Source organism: Chiloscyllium punctatum, chromosome 30 (assembly GCF_047496795.1).
Source record: "Chiloscyllium punctatum isolate Juve2018m chromosome 30, sChiPun1.3, whole genome shotgun sequence".
Classification (NCBI taxonomy): Eukaryota; Metazoa; Chordata; class Chondrichthyes; order Orectolobiformes; family Hemiscylliidae; genus Chiloscyllium; species Chiloscyllium punctatum.
In genome coordinates this window covers 39,331,991-39,354,554 of record NC_092768.1, presented here as the reverse complement: position 1 = coordinate 39,354,554, position 22,564 = coordinate 39,331,991, and the positions used below count along the sequence as shown (strand labels likewise).

The 22,564-nt window shown below is 49.8% G+C and overlaps 1 protein-coding gene across 4 annotated transcripts in view; it reads right to left on the bottom strand.

Moving 5' to 3' along the window:
• Window positions 1-22,564, bottom strand: part of LOC140455423 (uncharacterized) — a 48,783-nt gene that overhangs the window by 14,396 nt on the left and 11,823 nt on the right. The window contains exons 2-3 of one of the 4 annotated variants that reach the window (XM_072550284.1): window positions 9,275-9,363; window positions 8,479-8,610 (exon numbers count right to left, since the gene is read on the bottom strand). The gene's annotated coding sequence lies outside the window, so the exon portion shown is untranslated. Of the gene's footprint in view, window positions 1-1,346; window positions 1,402-8,478; window positions 8,783-9,274; window positions 9,460-22,564 lie in introns of those variants that run through there. The other 3 variants (XM_072550283.1, XM_072550285.1, XM_072550286.1) reach the window with 3 other exon arrangements.

Sequence of the window (22,564 nt, the reverse complement as noted above, 5' to 3'; positions counted from 1 at the left end):
GGACACCCACACCAACCAAACCCACCACCCTGTGGCCGAACACTTCAACTCCCCTTCCCACTCCGCCAAGGACATGCAAATCCTGGACCTCCTCCATCGCAAAAAAAAAAAAAAATAACCAGGAGACCCGGGTAGAGAAAAAAAAAATAATAAAAAATATAAAAATCAACAGGCGACCGTGGAGGGAGTCATTAGGGCCGACTGCATGCCCCTCTTCCACGGTTACATTAGAGCCCAGGGTCTCCACCAACACCCTGGAGTTGTTTAGGGAGAGGTGGGTGCTGCAGGGAGTGGGGTGAATTATTTTCCCATCCAACTCTATTTTGATTTAGTCCCTACCCTCCCCTTCACTGTTTGATCACACAGCATTGCCCTTTGATGTGAAGGGCATCGCTTGTCACTGTCCACTCGGGTGCTTCCTTTCTTCCTGGTGGTGGATGGAATAAATAAAGATTTGCACACTTGCTGTTCTTCACTGTGTCCGACACCTGCACACACATGACGTGGATGCTGGGGAAAATATAAGCACTACCACTGCTCGGTGTTAGTATGGGTAAAAGAAAAAAATGTATCAGGCATCCTGTTCATTCTGAGAGCTGGCTCTGAGGGAGCTGGATTAGTGTCAAAGACTCTCCATGTGTAAATAAAAGGTGGCAAGATACTGGCCTCCATGGAGTTATTTCATGAACTTAAAAATAATTTCAGCAGGCGACTGTTCAAGCCCAGGTATCCCTGGAGAAGGAGCACGCTGTGTCTATTAACACCCTGGAGTTGTTCAGGGAGAGGTGGGCGCCGCAGGGAGTGGAGTGTATTATTTCCCCCTCCAACTCTGTTTTGATTTAATCCCTGCCCTCCCCTTCACCTTTTTGATCACGCAGCAATGCCCTCTGGAAAGGACATTGCTTGTCACTGGCCACCCTGGTGTTTCCTTTCTTCCTGGGGGTGAAATATAAATAATGGTTTACACACTTATTGTTCTTCACTGTGTTGGACACCTGCACACCCACGACACGGGGGCTGGGGAAAAATATAAGCACTACTGCTGTTAGGCGGTAGTGTGTGTGTGTGTGTGCGTGTGTGTGTGCGCGCAAATTAAAAATATATAACCAGGAGATTTAGAAACTCCTCAATAAAGAAAAAATTTAACAGTGGACTGTTCGGGCCCAGGTATCCCTGGAGAAGGAGCACGCAGTGTCAACCCAACACCCGCGAGAGTTTCAGGGAGAGGTGGTTACCGCAGACCGCAGACACTCCGGTGGTTACCGGAGTGCTTTATTTCTCCCTCCAACTCTATTTTGATTGAATCCCTGCCCTCCCCTTCACTTTTTCAACCACATAAGCATTACCCTTTGATGAGAAGGGCTCTGCTTATCACTGGCCACGTGGCTGCTTTGTTCTTCCTGGTGGTGGAATATGAATGAAGTTTTCTGCACTCGATGTTTCTTCTCTGTGTGGAACAACAGAAATAAAGAATATCCATATCTGTGTATATAATATATATATATATATATATATATATATAAAACCAGGACTGAGAACCAGGACTAAAAACTGAGAATCTCCTCAGTTCAGGGGACTGACTGTGAGTTGGTTGACCACAGCCAGTCACTCTGTGGGGAAAAATCCTCTTGGTCTGAGACATTGCCATCCCTTTTTTTGGTTTCTGTTTTGTTTCTTTGTGCTAAAAAAGGAAAGAATGAATATATAAACTAGGGATTAGAGGTGGGTACTGTGGGGAGGGGATGGGGTGCTTTATTTCCCTCTCCAACTCGGTTTTGATTTAGCCCATCCCCTCCTGTTCACCTTTTTCACGTGAGCGATGCTCACTCTGGGCTTTGTTTCTCCCTGGCCATTCGCCACACGGGGGTCTTTCCTGGTGGCACAGTTTGAATAAAGTTATTTACACTTGGCCTTTTTGACCATGTCTACACACAGACACAAACACTGGTGCTGGGGAATATAAGCCTTACTGCAGTAGTGTAGGAGTATTAACGTTTTTTATATATATATTATATATATGTAGAAAATCAGAGGATTAAATTTTCCTCAGTTCAGGGAGCTGAATCTGAGCTAGCTAGCCGCAGCCAGTGTACTGCACCCAAGTACATAAAGGGTGCCTTGGTGTTGGGATACCAGCTTTTGTGCAGTTATTTCAGTGGCGAGGGGAGAAGACAGGATGTGCCTAAAGAAGATTTGCTTGCAACAACCATCTTGGAATTGGAATAAGCATTTCCGGCATCATACCTCAAAAAAAAACATGGAATTAGAGATAGGCACTTTGGGTCTGTGGATTGCTCTCCAATTCTAATTTCATTTAATCCCCACCCTCCCGCTTTACCGTGTTTTTCATGTAAGCATCACCCCTTTTGGGTCTTGCTTGTTTCTGGTTCTTCTGGTGGTAGAAATATTGAGTTGAAAATGTGTTGCTGGAAAAGTGCAGCAGGTCAGGCAGCATCCAAGGAGCAGGAGAATCGACGTTTCGGGCATGAGCCCTTCTTCAGGAAATATTGAGTAAAGTTATTTGCACAATGGTATTTTTACTGAGGCCATGCACTTGTGCACACACAACACAGGTTTTGTGGGGGAAAACAAGTAACACTATTGTATCGTAGTAATGTGGGGATAACCAAAAACAAACAAATATAGGAGAATGAGAATCTCTTCGGTTCATGGGGCTGGCTTCAAACTGGCTGGTCTCAGCCAGAGAACTGCACACAAGTAAATAAAGGGTGACTCAGTGACAGAGTACCAGCCTCTGTGCAGTTATTTCAATTAGTTTTCCTGATTACTTGCTGTGCCTGTCGACTAACCTTCTCTGATTCATGCACCGAGACATCATTTCTCTTTCATTTCAGCACTCTAGGATCCCTCACAACATTAGATACATACTCTTTGAATTCTTGCTGTCAAACTGGACAGTTTCACACTTCCCCACAGTGCACTCCATTTGCTAAATCATTGCCCGCTCACTTAAATTATCTACATCCCTTGTAGGTTCCTTTTGTCACCATTTTTGTATCATCAGCAAACTTAGCTGCTATACCTTTGATCCCTTGATCCATATCATGAATACCAATTGTAAACAGTTAGGACACTGGCAATGACCCTATGGCACACCGTTAGTGATATCATGCCAGGCTGAAAAAAGACCCAAAATCAGAGTGGTGCTGGAAAAGCACAGCAGGTCAGCCAACATCTGAGGAGCAGGAAAATTGACGTTTTGGAATTCCTGAAGAAGGGTTTTTGCCCGAAGGGTCAATTTCCCTGCTCCTCGGATGCTGCCTGACTTGCTGTGCTTTTCCAGCACCACTCTGATCTTGACTCTAGTCTCCAGCATCTGCAGTACCCACTTCCGCCCTGAAAATGTCCCACTTATTCCCTACTCTCTGATTCCTGTTAGCCAGCCACTCTTCTATCTAAACCAATATGATACACCTGACGCCAGAAGAGTTTATAATCTGCAATATCTTTTGATGTGACCCTTATTAAATGATTTCTGGATATCTGAATGCATCTACTGGTTCCCTTTTTTCTGCGGCATAAATTACTTCTTCAAATAACTCCAATAAATTAGTTAAACTTGATTTCCATTTGACAAAGATGTTATGGCTCTGCCTGGTTGTCTTGAATGAATCCAAAGTGCCCTGTTATACAATCTTTAATAATACCTTCTAACATTGTCCCTATGACAGTTGTTAAGCTCACTTTCTTTAGCTTAGTTTCCTGCTTTTGGGCTCCCCCCCACTTTTGTATAAAGGAGCTATACTTACAACTTGGCAATGCACGAACATCTTCCCTAAATTTAATGAGTTTGGGAAAATGAAAATGATCGCATTAACTTTCTCATTAGCTACTTCTTTTAAGATCCAAGAGTAACATTCATTAGGGCCTGGGACTTGTCATCTCACAGTTCCAGCAGCTTACTTAGTATTCCATTGAGGTAATTATAGTTTCTTGCATTTCACCCACTCTCTCCATTCCTGATTTATAGCTTTGTTTGGGATGTGACTTGTATCCTCTTTTGCAAAGATCGATGTAAAATATCCATTCAATTTGTCTGCTATTTCCTGATCCTCCATTACTAACTCCCCAGACTCAGGCCCCACACTGATATTGTTAAATTTCTGAAAAACATCTAAAGAAACCTCTCCTATCTGTTTTGATATTTTTGGGTAACTTTCTCATACTCTATTTTTTTCTCTCCTCATTAATCATTTGGTAATTCTCTGTTTTTTTGTTTATATTCTGTCCAACTAGAAGGAAAGATTGGAGATGTTGGAACCATTTTACCCTGGAGAAATGAAAACCAAGAAGAGATTTGATCAAAGTTTACAAACTCGCGAGGTACATAGGGTCATAGAGCTGTACAGCATGGAAACAGATCCTTCAGTCCAACTCATCCACACCAACCAGACATCCCAATCTGACCTACTCCCATTTGCCAGCATTTGGCCCATATCCCTCTAACTCCTTCTCATTCATCCAACCATCCAGATGCCTTTTAAATGTTCTAATTTGACCTGCTTCCACCACTTCCTCTGGTGGCTCATTTCAGACATGCACCACCCTCTGCTTGAAAATATCACCCCTCAGGTCCTTTATACATCTTTCCTCTCTCATCTCAAACCTATGCCCTCTGGTTTTGCACTCCCCCAGCCAAGGAGAAAGACCTTGGCTATTCACTCTATCAATTCCCCTCATGATTTTATAAACCTCTATAAAGTCACCCCTCAGTGTCTGATGCTCCAGGGAAAACAGCCCCAGTCTATTCAGCCTCTCCTGATAGGCCAAACCCTCCACTCCTGGCAAAGTCCTTGTAAAATTTTTCTACACTCTCTCAAGTTTAACAACATCCTTCCTATAGAAGAGTGACCAGAATTGTACACAGTATTCCAAAAGAGTGGTCTGAATAGAATGAGTGAGGAGGGAGAATCTGTTTTCACACACATGTAAATAAAGACCCAGAGTGCCCAGTTTTAAAGTGACTTTGAAAAAGAAGCAAAATGAGATGAGTAAAGCAATTACACACCGTAAATCGTGAGGGAATGGAACGCACTTTTAAAAGTATGGTGGAGACGGATTTAATTGAGACAGACAAGAGGGTATCAGATGGTTTAAATGGAAATAATGTGCAGAGATATGGGAAAAAGACAGGAGACAAGTTAGACTGAACAGAGAGGCACTGCAAACAGGATGGGCTGAAGGGCCTCCCATCTACACCATAACCTTTCTCAATCTCTGGGTGTCTGGAGAAACATTTACAATTTCCCAGTCTTCTGGCACCTCAATGTCTTTGTAGAGATTGAGAAATACTGATCAGAGCCTCTGCAATTTCTACTGTTCTTTCCATCAGAAACCTTGGATGCAAAATCACTTAGTCCTGAAGGGTCAACATAAATTACAACCCAGCCTTTCTAACATAACTGTTTCAACTTGCCGTCCAGCCAGGGTCTTACCTACCTCCTCTGGCAGTATAACATCAACAACATCTTTGTTAAAGATAGAGAGATATATTCTACCAGTCACAGCCTCAACCAAGGCATTGGGCCTTTTACATGTTCGCATTCAAAAGTATGCTTTACTCACAAAAAAAACCTCTTGATACACACATAATCGCAAATACAGTTCTGTTCTGTAAAACAGCATGTGAAGGAAAAAACAAACATTGGAGTTTGATTCTATCCAACAAATAAACCAAAGGTATCTCTTACTGTACAAGACTATATTAACTTGCATATGAAGCACCAGAGGGTCTCTTAACTGAACGAACCCCCATTAACCTTTGGCAGAAAGACCTCAGACAGTGGTCTTTCCTCACTGTGCCTTGACAGCATCTGCTTCAAGCTTTAGTGACCCCTCAGCACATGGTCCTTGGACCTTGGAATATGCCAGTCAGCAACACTTGGTCAGGGGCAACTCAAAGACACCAAAAAGATCTTTCACTGAATTGATAGTCCTGCAAGCACGTTCAATATTTGTCTCAGTGTGTGGCCCAGGGAACAGCCCATAGAGCACAGAGTCCTGCTTCATCGAGTTGCTCTGAATGAACCGCAACAAAAAACAACTGCTTCTTTCTCCTGACTTCTTTTACAAAGGCACATTCCAGAACTTTCTTTTGACTGATTATCAAAAATGTTTAAAAGAAAATCCCTGTCCTTGATCAAAAGTTTGAAAGGGTCACTGTCTGGTACAGTGTGAGTAACACCTCCAACTGTGGAGATATGAGACCATGAGAGAGAGAGGGAGAGAGAGAGAACTACTTGTGAGATGCACCATAGATTCTAGGGGTGTCATGATGGCTCAGTGATTAGCACTGCTGCCCCACAGCGCCAGGGACCCAGATTCGATCCCACCCTTGGGAGACTGTCTGTGTGGAGTTTGCACATTCTCCCCATGTCTGCATGGGTTTCCTCTGGGTGCTCTGGTTTCCTCCCACAGTCCAAAGATTATTTCCCATGATGTGCAGGGATGTGTAGGTTATTCAGGGGTTAAATGTAGAGTAATGGGAATGGGTTTGGGAGGGGGATGCTCTTCAGAGGGTTGATGTGAAGGGTTGAAGGGCCTGTTTCCCACACAGTGGGGTTTCTATGATGGATCCAGTGGAGACAGTGGTCCACATGTAAGGCTGTCTACAGATCCTCAACATGTGACAAACCACTTCTTGTTCAAACTAATTGTTGATTCTGTAATTTCTCATCAAGTATACAACAATCCCATTCTCCTGTATCAGGGAAAACCTCATCCCATACTCCTGTTGGAAATCCTGACACAATACACAGCCAGTCTGTAATTCCCCAGGAAGTTTGAATTGCGATGTATTGATTTACTCTACAAATTCAATCTGATCATGTGGCTGATCTCAAAGTGGAGCTGATGCCTCAGTCAGACCAGCCATGATCTTCAGGGCTGAATGGCCTTCTCCTGCAGCTACTGAATTCCCAGCCCAGAATTCCTGATTGGAAAATCCCAGGGGAAATAGACAATATCATTGGGTCAGTAAAACCATCCCAGCAAGCAGTGCCACTGCCCAGAAGGACTGATCTCTCCACAATCCCTGCCATTAGACACTCGCCCACAGCGACTGATCAGGACAATATTCAAGGGGAGACATGGGAAGATAACCACTGGAACTTCCTGAAAGAGGGAATGCACTGACTGTGCGTTAACTGCCCAGGAGACTGAATATCAGAGGGTCTCTGCATAACATACAACCCATTGGGAAAGGTCCCGACTGTTCAGCGGGTTTTGGGGACATTAGAGAGTTCTGACTGACTTACCTTAGCCAGCAAAATACAGAGGAAATTAAACCAGCTCTAACTACTGACTTAGATATAAAACTGATCACTCCCAACCACACACATAGAAAGCATCCAATCACTCAGCTCACCCAACCCCATTACTCTCACTGACCCCGTCCCCATAACTGAACACCCTCCCAATGACACACACCATCCCCCTGGAACTCACTGTGTCTAAATGCATGTGCCCAGGCGTCCAGGATTTAAATTGTTCTAAAGTCCCAAACTGTCAGAGACAGCTCCTGAGAGAAGGTAAGGCTGCAAAGCAATGTGGCTGTCAGTAAACCCTGCCTTGGAGATATTCTACACAACAGGCAGGAAACTGGTCAATCTCCACCCCCTTTAATCTGAATCTGTGATCACTCCACACTCTGTCACTGAGCTTCAGGATGCTGATGTATTTCTGTGAGTGTGCTCACTCAGAAACTCAGCACCGGGTCATTGTCACCTCCTTCTCTGCAGCTTTGAAAACAATGGGATTTTCATGGAACACCTGGAAAATTTTCTCTATCCCTAAGAATCCTTCTGCCTTCAACTCACAAATACACAAGGGGTTGTTTCCACTGCCATTTCAGTGAGAGAGTTCCAGTTCCTCACGAACCCTTCAAGAGAAAAAGAAATGTACTTGATCTTTGATTTCAATGAACTTCCCCCTCTCTTTAAGGAGTCATCCCTCCTTCTCAATTCTCCCTTCAGAGAAAACACCTTCTCCAAATCAATGTGTCAAGATCCCTCTGGATTGAATCAGTTTTAATCAAGTTGCCTTGACAGGCAGATATCAACTCCAGCAGATACAAACATAGACTGTCCAACCTTTTGTCATTAGGCCACCCGACCAATCCAGGTATTAGTCTGGTAAACCTGCTCTGAGCCTTTACATCCTCCATGAACGATCAATACTGTACCCAGGGCTGCAGATGTGGTTACACTAGTGTCCTTTCTGATGACAACATAACTTCCCTACTTTTATACAAACTTTTGCGCACATGGAAGTACAATATAATGTCTTTGTACTCATTTAGATTTCCAAAAACATTGTTTCACACACTTACATACACATTTAATGAGATATACTCAAGCAACAACTGTTAACTAACACAACTACTGTCACACTCACATACACTCTTGCTGTCTCACAATAATACACCAGGAACCTTCATACTCAGACAGTTATACTCACTTTCAACAGGATCCCTTGAGATGAAATTATTCTAGTGATCCATACATGAAGTTCCAGTTCTGTGGGAAATCACTACAGGGGGTGGAGAGATGCAGTGATTCCACTAAGATCTCACCTCCTGGAGCAACAGCACTTGATATAAAACAGGAAAACTGTCAGTCGTTCCAGATTCATGGTCTTTTCACAGAAATGAACATTCAGATAGAATAACGATGCCAACATTGAAGAATGTTGAAAATTCAACAACTGCAAAAAGATGACACTCTGCTCAGGAGCAGGCTAAAGGTGTTGAAGACATGGACAGATACAGTGTTAGCAGAAAACTGAAGTCTCTCAGTCACATTTGTCAGGGAAGTGCAATGTACTGATTCAGCATGTTTAATAAATCACAACGCAGGAGCAACCCCCAACTCAGAAGCTGATATTCCCGAATAACCAGTATAACTCAGAGAGAGGAAGAACAGTAACAAAACAACATACTTGGAAATGAACTGGTCATACCTGGTGGTACAAACAACAAATCCAATGGGTATATCTCCTTTTCTAGTTTTACTGGTTTTTCCTTCAGATTGTCTGTAGCACATATCCATTGAAGCATAATATATGCTTTACAGTTATACACATATCCACAAATATTTCACAAACACTTGAATGGTATCTCAAACTCATGCAGCAACTGTTATACTGACACTTACACTGATTTTTATCACATTCAGCCACCCTTTCACTGTCTCAGAATAATGTAGAAGATCATCCTCATAATCATAACTTACAAACAGCAGTCTGTTTCACTGACCTGTCTGTGATCCAGCTGTGAGAGAATCACTGTCCGGACTGGATGGACCAGGGTTGTCACTGAGATCTCAGCTCCTGTAATAATTGTATCTGTTAGAAAACAGAAACACTGGTCAGACTCTCATCCTCGGTGGGAATTGAAGTCAGTCTCTGATTGTTTCAGTGACTGAAAGTCTCATGTCAACTGGTATTGGGATGTGGAAAAAAACTGTGATCAGATGCAAGACAGGAATAATTACTGTGGACACTTGATAATCCTAATTGCAGATAGTAACCTTCTGAACTTGTCCAGGAAGTGCTGCTGCTGTCTCAGAGATTCAGCAATGAGGTGTCAAAACATTTTACTTTAACTCTGTTCTTCCAACATAAGGCAACAGTTTTCCTGAAATGCTGATTGTAGAGTTTCATTTTCCACAACAGACCAAAGAGATTCAGTAAAACTTTAAGTTCTGTTTGGTTTAATGAATACCGAATCATTTCCAAGCAATATTGAAAGTTCTTGTTTGCTGATTTAACATATTCCCACATGACAGACGAAGCACAAAACATGTCAGAACAAAGGTCAATAGTGCTGTACAATATGAGGCAGTGAGTGAGAAATGGGGAACACAAGGATGAGAGCAGGAATCTCTGTTCAGCACAAAACAGGAACACATTCTGGATGACCGTGCATTGGTTCAGCAATATTCTCCATGACTGCCTGAACCCCCCATCCGACCCCCAACATCCCAACATACCAACATCAGATCCGGCTGGGCTTGAGAACATGGGTTCATGGATGTAAGCAAATATTTGTTCATTGTGAGACCAATCAAAGCAGAAATCTTTATGTGACCATGTTTGTATTTAAATCCCATTCAGAGATGAGGAGTATTGGGAGGGGAGGGCTGACCCTGGGTTCCAAGACCAGGATTTATAGATTCTGCTCAAGGAGATCAATAGATTCTGATATTGGCCCCAAGTGGCTGATGATACTCCACCCACAGTCACCAAGAGAGAATGATGGGAGATGCCCTCTGCACTGAGCAGCAGGCACCAATCAGATCATGGATTCAAGGCAGGAAACAGGACGGCCGTATCCCGGGACGGAGAGAGCACGGGCCGTATCCTGGGACGGAGTGAGTATGGGCCGTATCCCGGGACAGAGTGAGTACGGGCCGTGTCCCGGGACGGAGTGAGTACGGGCCGTGTCCCGGGATGGAGTGAGTACGGGCCGTGTTCCGGGATGGAGTGAGCACGGGCCGTGTCCCGGGGTGGAGTGAGCACGGGCCGTGTCCCGGGACGGAGTGAGTACGGGCCGTGTCCCGGGACAGAGTGAGTACGGGCCGTGTCCCGGGAGGGAGTGAGTACGGGCCCTATCCTGGAATGGAGTGAGTACGGGCCGTGTCCCGGGATGGAGTGAGTACGGGCCGTGTCCTGGAATGGAGTGAGTACGGGCCGTGTCCCAGGACAGAGTGAGCACGGGCTGTGTCCAGGGACGGAGTGAGCACGGGCTGTGTCCCGGGGCGGAGTGAGCACGGGCTGTGTCCCGGGGCGGAGTGAGCACGGGCCATGTACTGGAATGGAGTGAGTACGGGCCGTGTCCCGGGGCGGAGTGAGTATGGGCCGTGTCCCGGGGCGGAGTGAGTACGGGCCGTGTCCTGGGGCGGAGTGAGTACCGGCCGTGTCCTGGAATGGAGTGAGTACGGGCCGTGTCCCAGGACGGAGTGAGCACGGGCCGTGTCCCGGGGCGGAGTGAGCACGGGCCATGTACTGGAATGGAGTGAGTACGGGCCGTGTCCCAGGACGGAGTGAGCACGGGCCGTGTCCCGGGGCGGAGTGAGTACGGGCCATGTCCTGGAATGGAGTGAGTACGAGCCCTATCCTGTGATGGAGTGAGTACGGGCGGTGTCCTGGAATGGAGTGAGTACGGGCCGTGTCCCGGGACAGAGTGAGTACGGGCCGTGTCCCGGAATGGTGTGAGTACGGGCCGTGTCCCGGAATGGAGTGACTACGGGCCCTATACCGGGATGGAGTGAGTACGGGCCGTGTCCTGGAATGGAGTGAGTACGGGTCGTGTCCCGGAATGGAGTGAGTACGGGCCGTGTCCCAGGATGGAGTGAGTACGGGCCGTGTCCCAGGATGGAGTGAGTACGGGCCGTGTCCCGGGGCGGAGTGAGTACGGGCCGTGTCCCGGAATGCAGTGAGTACGGGTCATGTCCCGGGAGGGAGTGAGTACGGGCCCTATCCTGGAATGGAGTGAGAACGAGCCCTAACCCGGGATGGAGTGAGTACGGGCCGTGTCCCGGAATGGAGTGAGTACGGGCCCTATTCCGGGATGGAGTGAGTACGGGCCGTGTGCCGGAATGGAGTGAGTACGGGCCGTGTCCTGGGATGGCGTGAGTACGGGCCGTGTCCCGGAATGGAGTGAGTACGGGCCGTGTCCCGGGACAGAGTGAGTACGGGTCGTGTCCTGGAATGGAGTGAGTACGGGACGTATCCTGGAATGGAGTGAGTACGGGCTGTGTCCCGGGGGAGAGTGAGTACGGGCCGTGTCCCGGAATGGAGTGAGTACGGGCCGTGTCCCGGGAGGGAGTGGGTACGGGCCGTGTCCCGGGATGGAGTGAGTACGGGCCATGTCCTGGAATAGAGTGAGTACGGGCCGTGTCCCAGGATGGAGTGAGTACGGGCCGTGTCCTGGAATAGAGTGAGTACGGGCCGTGTCCCAGGATGGAGTGAGTACGGGCTGTGTCCTGGAATGGAGTGAGTACGGGCTGTGTCCCGGGACAGAGTGAGTACGGGCCGTGTCCCGGGACAGAGTGAGTACGGGTCGTGTCCTGGAATGGAGTGAGTACGGGACGTATCCTGGAATGGAGTGAGTACGGGCTGTGTCCCGGGGGAGAGTGAGTACGGGCCGTGTCCCGGAATGGAGTGAGTACGGGCCTTGTCCCGGGAGGGAGTCGGTACGGGCCGTGTCCCGGGATGGAGTGAGTACGGGCCATGTCCTGGAATAGAGTGAGTACGGGCCGTGTCCCAGGATGGAGTGAGTACGGGCCATGTCCTGGAATAGAGTGAGTACGGGCCGTGTCCCAGGATGGAGTGAGTACGGGCCGTGTCCTGGAATGGAGTGAGTACGGGCTGTGTCCCAGGACAGAGTGAGTACCGGCCGTGTCGCGGAATGGAGTGAGTAAGGGTCGTGTCCCGGGAGGGAGTGAGTACGGGCCCTATCCTGGAATGGAGTGAGTACGGGCCCTATCCTGGAATGGAGTGAGTACGAGCCCTATCCCGGGATGGAGTGAGTACGGGCCGTGTCCCGGAATGGAGTGAGTACGGGCCGTGTCCCGGGATGGAGTGAGTACGGGCCATGTCCCAGGGCGGAGTGAGTATGGGCTGTATCCTGGAATGGAGTGAGTACGGGCCGTGTCCCGGAATGGAGTGAGTACGGGCCGTGTCCCGGGACAGAGTGAGTACGGGTCGTGTCCTGGAATGGAGTGAGTACGGGACGTATCCTGGAATGGAGTGAGTACGGGCTGTGTCCCGGGGGAGAGTGAGTACGGGCCGTGTCCCGGAATGGAGTGAGTACGGGCCGTGTCCCGGGAGGGAGTGGGTACGGGCCGTGTCCCGGGATGGAGTGAGTACGGGCCATGTCCTGGAATAGAGTGAGTACGGGCCGTGTCCCAGGATGGAGTGAGTACGGGCCGTGTCCTGGAATAGAGTGAGTACGGGCCGTGTCCCAGGATGGAGTGAGTACGGGCTGTGTCCTGGAATGGAGTGAGTACGGGCTGTGTCCCGGGACAGAGTGAGTACGGGCCGTGTCCCGGGACAGAGTGAGTACGGGTCGTGTCCTGGAATGGAGTGAGTACGGGACGTATCCTGGAATGGAGTGAGTACGGGCTGTGTCCCGGGGGAGAGTGAGTACGGGCCGTGTCCCGGAATGGAGTGAGTACGGGCCTTGTCCCGGGAGGGAGTCGGTACGGGCCGTGTCCCGGGATGGAGTGAGTACGGGCCATGTCCTGGAATAGAGTGAGTACGGGCCGTGTCCCAGGATGGAGTGAGTACGGGCCGTGTCCTGGAATAGAGTGAGTACGGGCCGTGTCCCAGGATGGAGTGAGTACGGGCTGTGTCCTGGAATGGAGTGAGTACGGGCTGTGTCCCGGGACAGAGTGAGTACGGGCCGTGTCCCGGGACAGAGTGAGTACGGGTCGTGTCCTGGAATGGAGTGAGTACGGGACGTATCCTGGAATGGAGTGAGTACGGGCTGTGTCCCGGGGGAGAGTGAGTACGGGCCGTGTCCCGGAATGGAGTGAGTACGGGCCTTGTCCCGGGAGGGAGTCGGTACGGGCCGTGTCCCGGGATGGAGTGAGTACGGGCCATGTCCTGGAATAGAGTGAGTACGGGCCGTGTCCCAGGATGGAGTGAGTACGGGCCATGTCCTGGAATAGAGTGAGTACGGGCCGTGTCCCAGGATGGAGTGAGTACGGGCCGTGTCCTGGAATGGAGTGAGTACGGGCTGTGTCCCAGGACAGAGTGAGTACCGGCCGTGTCGCGGAATGGAGTGAGTAAGGGTCGTGTCCCGGGAGGGAGTGAGTACGGGCCCTATCCTGGAATGGAGTGAGTACGGGCCCTATCCTGGAATGGAGTGAGTACGAGCCCTATCCCGGGATGGAGTGAGTACGGGCCGTGTCCCGGAATGGAGTGAGTACGGGCCGTGTCCCGGGATGGAGTGAGTACGGGCCGTGTTCCGGGACAGAGTGAGTACGGGCCGTGTCCTGGAATGGAGTGAGTACGGGCCGTGTTCCGGGATGGAGTGAGTACGGGCCGTGTCCCGGGAGGGAGTGAGTACGGGCCCTATCCTGGAATGGAGTGAGTACAGGCCCTAACCCGGGATGGAGTGAGTACGAGCCCTATCCCGGGATGGAGTGAGTACGGGCCGTGTCCTGGAATGGAGTGAGTACGGGCCGTGTCCCGGGACAGAGTGAGTACGGGCCGTGTCCTGGAATGGAGTGAGTACGAGCCGTGTCCCGGGACAGAGTGAGTACGGGCCGTGTCCTGGAATGGAGTGAGTACGGGCCGTGTCCAGGGATGGAGTGTGTACGGGCCGTGTCCCGGGAGTGAGTGAGTACGGGCCGTGACCCGGGATGGAGTGAGTACAGGCCGTGTCCCAGGATGGAGTGAGTACAGGCCATGTCCTGGAATGGAGTGAGTACGGGCCGTGTCCCGGGATGGAGTGAGTACGGGCCATGTCCTGGAATGGAGTGAGTACGGGCCGTGTCCCAGGATGGAGTGAGTACGGGCCGTGTCCCGGGACAGAGTGAGTACGGGTCGTATCCCGGGATGGAGTGAGTATGGGCCGTGTCCCGGGACAGAGTGAGTACGGGCCGTGTCCCGGAATGGAGTGAGTACGGGCCGTGTCCCGGAATGGAGTGAGTACGGGCCGTGTCCTGGAATGGAGTGAGTACGGGCCATGTCCTGGAATGGAGTGAGTACGGGCCGTGTCCTGGAACGGAGTGAGTACGGGCCGTGTCCTGGGACAGAGTGAGTACGGGCCGTGTCCCGGGACAGAGTGAGTACGGGCCGTGTCCCGGAATGGAGTGAGTACGGGCCGTGTCCCGGGATGGAGGGAGCACGGGCCGTGTCTTGAAATGGAGTGAGTACGGGCCGTGTTCTGGAATGGAGTGAGTACGGGCCGTGTCCCGGGATGGAGGGAGTACGGGCCGTGTCTTGAAATGGAGTGAGTACGGGCCGTGTCCTGGAATGGAGTGAGTATGGGCCGTGTTCTGGAATGGAGTGAGTACGGGCCGTGTCCTGGAATGGAGTGAGTACGGGCCCTATCCCGGGATGGAGTGAGTACGGGCCGTGTCCTGGAATGGAGTGAGTACGGGCCGTGTCCTGGAACGGAGTGAGTACGGGCCCTATCCCAGGATGGAGTGAGTACGGGCCGTATCCTGGAATGGAGTGAGTACGGGCCGTGTCCTGGAATGGAGTGATTACGGGCCGTGTCCCGGGAGGGAGTGAGTACGGGCCGTGTCCCGGGAGGGAGTGAGTACCGGCCGTGTTCTGGAATGGAGTGAGTACGGGCCGTGTCCCGGAATGGAGTGAGTACGGGCCGTGTCCTGGAACGGAGTGAGTACGGGCCGTGTCCCGGGAGGGAGTGAGTACGGGCCCTATCCTGGAACGGAGTGAGTACGGGCCGTGTCCTGGAACGGAGTGAGTACGGGCCGTGTCCCGGGACAGAGTGAGTACGGGCCGTGTCCCGGGAGGGAGTGAGTATGGGCCGTGTTCTGGAATGGAGTGAGTACGGGCCGTGTCCTGGAACGGAGTGAGTACGGGCCGTGTCCCGGGACAGAGTGAGTACGGGCCGTGTCCCGGGACAGAGTGAGTACGGGCCCTATCCCGGGATGGAGTGAGTACGGGCCGTGTCCCGGAATGGAGTGAGTACGGGCCGTGTCCTGGGATGGAGTGAGTACGGGTCGTATCCTGGAATGGAGTGAGTACGGGCCGTGTCCCGGGATGGAGTGAGTACGGGCCGTGTCCCGGGAGGGAGTTAGTACGGGCCGTGTCCCGGGATGGAGTGAGTACGGGCCATGTCCCGGGATGGAGCGAGTACGGGCCGTGTCCCGGGATGGAGTGAGTACGGGCCGTGTCCCGGGATGGGGTGATTACGAGCCGTGTCCCGGAATGGAGTGAGTACGGGCCGTGTCCCGGGACAGAGTGAGTACGGGCCGTGTCCTGGAATGGAGTGAGTACGGGCCGTGTTCTGGAATGGAGTGAGTACGGGCCCTATCCTGGAATGGAGTGAGTACGGGCCGTGTCCTGGAACGGAGTGAGTACGGGCCGTGTCCCGGGACAAAGTGAGTACGGGCCGTGTTCTGGAATGGAGTGAGTACGGTCCGTTACCCGGGGGGGGAGTGTCGAAGGCATCTTGAAACCCAATGTACAAGGGACTACACCTCCCCCCGCCTCCGCCCCCCCCAGCCCCCACCCCCCACCCCCCCCCCACCCCCTCCCCCCGCCACCTTCTGTCATGAGACTCCAGATTCCCTACAGAAACTCAGCACCCATGGACCAGTCAAACAGGGTTCATTCCTGATCACAACTGACCTTTTAGCACCTACACCAGCATCCCCCACAATGACGGCATCAGGGCAACAGCCTCAGTGCTCAACGCCAACAACTACCAATCTCCTAGCACCATCTTACAACTCATCTGCTTCATCCTTGACCACATTTTCACCTTCAACAACCAGTTCTTCATCCAGGCACATGGAACAGCCATGGGGACCACGTTTGCAGCCCAATATGCCAACATTTTCATGTACAGATTTGAGCAAGACTTGTTCTCTATGCAGGACCTCCAACTAACACTATACACCAAGAACATTTTCTTCCTCTGGACCCCTGGCGAGGAGTCACTGAGAAAACTACACAGTGACATCAACACATTTCATCCCACCATCAATCTCACCATGGACTACGCATTAGCTTCTGTCTGTTTCTTGGACACATGCATCTCCATCAAGAATGAGTAGCTCATTCCTGATGAAGGGCTTCCACCCGAAACGTCAATTTTCCTGCTCCTCGGATACTGCCTGACCTGCTGTGCTTTTCCAACAGGACTCTAATCTTGACTCTCAATTCCAGCACCTGCAGTCCTCACTTTCACCTCAGCACCTCACTCTACCGCAAACCCAGGGATAACCTCACGATGTTACACTTCTCCAGCTTCCACCTGAAACCTATTAAAACAGCCATCCCCTACGGACAAGCCCTACACATACACAGGACCTGTTCAGATAAGGAGGAATGTGACAGTCACTTGGAATTACTCAAGGATACCCTCATAAGAACGGGGTGTGATGCTCAACTCATCAACTGCCAGTTCTAGCGAGGAAGCATATTGGCCTCTTCAGGAGACAGATATGAACTGCAACTGATAGGGTACCTTTTGTTGCCAGGTACTTCCTGGGAGCCGAAAACCGACGCTACATTCTTCACAGTCTGCAACATATTAACAATGTGGTGAGCACCTCGCCAACACCTTCTCCACACCTCCACTGCTCATAATTAAACAACCAGCAAACTTCAAACAGGTCATTGTACGCTGCAAACTGCCTGGTCTTCAGGACAACACCACACAACTCTGTCACAGCAGATGCTATAAGATGTATCAGAGTGTTGACACAGATACCACCATTACACATGGGGACACCTCCCACCATGTACGCGGCAGGTACTCATGTGACTCGCCAACACTGTCAATCTCATACACTGCAGGGAAGGATGGCCTGAGGTGTGCTACATTGGCGAGACCGAACAGAGACTGCAGAAATGGATGAATGGACACCACACATCAATCACTAGGCAGGAATGTTCCCTCCCAGTCGGAGAACACTTCAGCGTTCTGGGACAGATGACCTCGGACCTTCGGGTGACCGTCCTCCAAGGTGGACTTCAGGACAGGCAACAATGAAATGTGGACGAGCAGAGACTGATGGCCAAGTTCAGACCACATGGGAATGGCCTCAAATGGGACCTTGGGTTCATGTCGCACTACAGGTGACCCTATTGCACGCACACACACACACACACATACACACACACACACACACACACACACACACACACACACACCAAAAAATGCACACACACACATCTACAGACCCACACACCCATGCAGACCCCCTCTCATACACAAGCTCTCTCTCATACGCTCACACATACACCTCCCCCACAAACACCCTGTCACAGACTTATACCACAGTACACTCACACACATACACACCTTCTCTCACAGACACTCAGACATCCCACACACATACCCACATGCACACACTCACTTGGTTTCCCCTGCATACACGCACATACAAGTGTGTGGGGTGAATTTGTACTTGCGAATTACATTTTATTTTGCTCAAAAACTGCATAACTCCATGTAAAATTCTGTAAATCCCACTTTAGAAATAGAATCAGTCTGACCTAACATTAGGACACAGATGGCACCTATTGTTAAAAACTATCTTGAGAATACAACTTTAAAAAAGTTCTGGGGTTTACATATGAACGAACTGAAACTAACATGATCATTCTAAAAGATGAAAGACACAAAGTAAATGTATTTACTATTACATTCCATGACACTGCAATCCTGTTGCTACACATTCTGTGTCTTATGATTTTGCTTCACAACCATCTGATGAAGAAACAGTATGTTGAAAGCTTCCAGAGAAACCTATTCGACTGTAACCTGGTATTATGTGATTTTTTTTAAACTCCAACTGCATCTCAGAATTCTACAACATCTCATCATTTAGATATATGCTTCTTTTTTATTCTTTCTGTCAAACTGCACAATCTCACACCTTTCCACTTGGTACTCCATTTGCCAAACCATTGACCGTTCACTTAAGGAACATACAAAAGGATGTAGATAAGTTATGACATCTTCACAACTCATTTTCCTCACTATATTTGTCATGTCAGCAAACTTAGTGACCATACCTTTGACCCTCGGTCCATATCATTTATTTCAATTGGAAAGAGTTCAGGCCCCATTGGCACATCCCTAGTGACATTATGCCAAGCTGAAAAAGACTGACTTATTTCTACTCTCTGCTTCCTGTTAGCCAGCCAAACTACAATCCATGTTACTATGTTACCCCCGACATCAGAAGATTTTATATTCTGCTCTAACCTTTGATGTGATGCTTTATTAATTGCCTCTGGAAATGTAAATACATCCACTTGTTTCTGTATTTCTCCAGCATAAGTTACTTCACCAGGTAGCTCCAATAAAGAAGTTAAATATGATTTCCTTTTGAAAAAATATTTTGCACTGCCTGATTATCTCAAAGTACCCTGTTGCACCACCTTTAATCATAACTTTTAACATTGACCCTGTGACAGATGTTAAGCTCAGTGTCAGTTGTTCAGTTATCTGATTTCTGGCTCCCTCCCTTATTGTGTAAAGGAGTTGTGTTTGCCACTTTATAATTTAAAGGAATTTACCCTAAATCTAATGAGATTTGAGAAATTAAATCTGATGTGTCAGCTATTGCTCGATTTAATTCCTTTGAGACCTGGAATGAAATTCATCAGAACCTGGGACTTGTCAGTTCACAGTTCCAACAATTTATTTGACTTTTGTTTGTCATTTGTACAAATGATTTGGATGAGAAGAGAGGAGTCATGATGAGTAAGTTTGGAGATGACACCAAAATGAATGATATAATGGACCATGAAGAAGGTCATCTAAGATTACAAAGAGATCTTGATCAATTGGGTCTGTGGATAAAGTTGGATAAATTTTGCACCTAAGCATTCTCTCCAATCGCTGCCTAATCACCGATGAGAGACACACCGTTCTATAGTTCCCTTGATTATCTCCATTTCCCTTCTTGAACAGAGGAACAACATTAGCTGCTCAACGAAGATCTTGGTCAAGGCTTTAGCAATCTCCTCTCTTGTCTCTCTCAATAACCTGGGGTAGATACCATTAGGTGGTGGTGACTTATCCACCTTAATGGTCTTTGAGAGACCCAACACCACTTCTTTGTTGATCTCAAAATACTCTTGCATGTTAGCATGCTCCACACAAATCTCAATATCCTCATATTCACTCCTGGGTGAATATTGACACAAAGTACTCATTTAGGATCTCGCCCACATCCTCTGCCTGCAAGCACAAGTTCCCTCCTTTATCCTTGAGTGGTCCTACTTTCTTGCTAGTTGTCCCTCTGTTTTTAATGTGCCTCCAGAATGCCTTGGGACTCTCTTTAACCCTACTTGCCAAGATCATTTCATGGACCCTTCTTGCTCTCCTAATTCACTGCTTTTCTGTTTTTTTTATATATTCATCATGGGCCCTGTCTGATAATAGCTTCCTAAATCCTACATAGGCTTCTTTTTACCTTTTGACTAAATTCCCAAACTCCATCGTTATCCAAGGGTCCCTTACCTTGTCTTTCCCCACCGCGTCTTGGCGGCAGCTGCCCCAAGCTTCAGCGCGTCCCTCAATACGTAGTCCTGGACCTTGGAATGTGCCAGTCTGCAACACTCAGTTGGGATCAACTCCTTCAGCTGGAAGATCAACAAGTTTCGGACCGCCCAGAGAGCGTCCTTCACCGAGTTGATGATCCTCCAGGCGCAGTTGATGTTCGTCTCGGTGTGAGTCCCGGGGAACAGGCCGTAGAGCACGGAGTCCCGCGTCACGGCGCTGCTCGGGACGAACCTCGACAAGCACCACTGCATTCCTCTCCAGACTTCTTCTGCGTAGGCACATTCCAGAAGGAGGTGTGTGACAGTCTCGTCCCCACCGCAGCCACTTCGAGGTCTGCGTGCGGTGCGGCTGAGAGTCCGGGCGTGCATAAAGGATCTCACAGGCAGAGCCTTTCTCACCACCAGCCAAGCCACGTCTTGGTGCTTGTTGGAAAGTTCTGGCGATGAGGCATTCTGCCAAATGGCTTTGACAGTCTGCTCAGGGAACCGCTCGACAGGATCCGCCCTCTCCTTTTCCCGAAGTGTCTCAAGGACATTACGTGCTGACCACTTCCTGATGGACTTGTGGTCAAAGGTATTTTTCTTCATAAACTTCTCCATGAAGGACAGGTGATACAGAACGGTCGAACTACTCGGAGCGTTCCGCGGCAGCGAGGCCAGGCCCATCCTTCGCAACACCGGGGACAGTTAGAACCTCAGTACGTAGTGACACTTGGTGTTTGCGTACCGGGGATCCACGCACAGCTTGATGCAGCCACACACAAAGGTGGCCATCAGGGTGAGGGTGGCATTGGGTGTCTTTTTTCCCCCATTGCCCGGATCTTTATACAGCGAGTCCCTTCGGACCCGGTCCATCTTTGACCTCCATATAAACTGGAAGATGGCCCGGGTGACTGCAGCAGCACAGGTTCTGGGAATAGGCCAGACCTGTGCCACGTATAATAGCAATGACAGTGCCTCACACCTGATGACCAGGATGTTTCCCACGATGGAGAGCGACCGTAGCTTCCATCTGCCCAGTTTCTGCCTCACTTTGCTGATACGCTCCTCCCAAGACTTGGTGCACGCCCCAGCCCCCCCGAACCAAATACCCAGCACCTTCAGGTGGTTGGTCCTGATGGTGAAGAGAATCGAGGATTGGTCAGCCCAGTTCCCGAAGAACATGGCCTCGCTCTTGCCTCGGTTTACCTTGGTTCCCAAGGCCCGTTCGAACTGGTCACATATGCACATGAGTCTGCGCACTGACAGCGAATCCGAGCAGAAAACAGCGACGTCATCCATGTACAGGGAGGCCTTAACCTGCAGGCCCCCGCTGCCAGGAATTGTCACCCCTCTCAGGCTCGCATCCTTCCTGATGGACTCGGCAAATGGCTCTATGCAGCACACAAACAAGGCAGGAGAGAGAGGGCAGCCCTGCCTGACTCCAGATCTGACTGGGAAGCTATCTGATTCCCACCCATTGATTGAGACTGCACTGACAATGTTGGTGTAGACCAGTCTGATCCAATTGCAGATTCCCTCCCCAAAGCCCATTTTGGAGAGAACATCTCTCATAAACCTGTGTGATATCCTGTCAAAGGCTTTCTCCTGGTCCAGGCTGATGAGGCAGGTGTCCACCCCCCTGTCCTGCACGTAGGCGATCGTATCCCTGAGGAGTGCGAGACTCTCAGTGATCTTCCTGCCCGGTACAGCACAGGTTTGGTCCGGGTGGATCACCGACCCCAGAGCAGACCTGACCCGGTTGGCGATTACCTTTGACAGAATTTTGTAATCCGCATTCAACAGTGAGATCGGTCTTCAATTTTTGAGTTCCTCCCTCTCCCCCTTCCGCTTGTAGACGAGGGTGATGATGCCTTTCCTCATGGATTCACTCATGGTACCTGCCCGGAGCATACTGACATACACCTCCAGCAGGTCCTGGCCAATCAAGTCCCACAGAGCGGAATAAACCTCGACCGGTAAGCCGTCGCTTCTGGGAGTTTTAGTCTTTTCGAAGGACTCGAGGGCCTTGGTCAACTCGTCCAGAGATAGCGGCTGGTCTAGACTCTCTCGTGTTCTGTCGTCTAAGACCTCCGTGATAGAGGACAGGAACAACTGGGAGGCTGCGCTGTCGGTCGGCTTCGCGTCATACAGGCTGGCGTAGAAGGATTTACTGATCCTCATGATGTCAGCCTGAGATGACGTTACCGAGCCATCTTCTTCCTTCAGGCTGCTGAGCACAGAGCTCTCTTTGTGCAGCTTCTGGAAGAAGAAACGTGAGCACGTCTCGTCCTGCTCCACTGAGCGGACCCTGGACCAGAAGATTATCCTGGAGGCC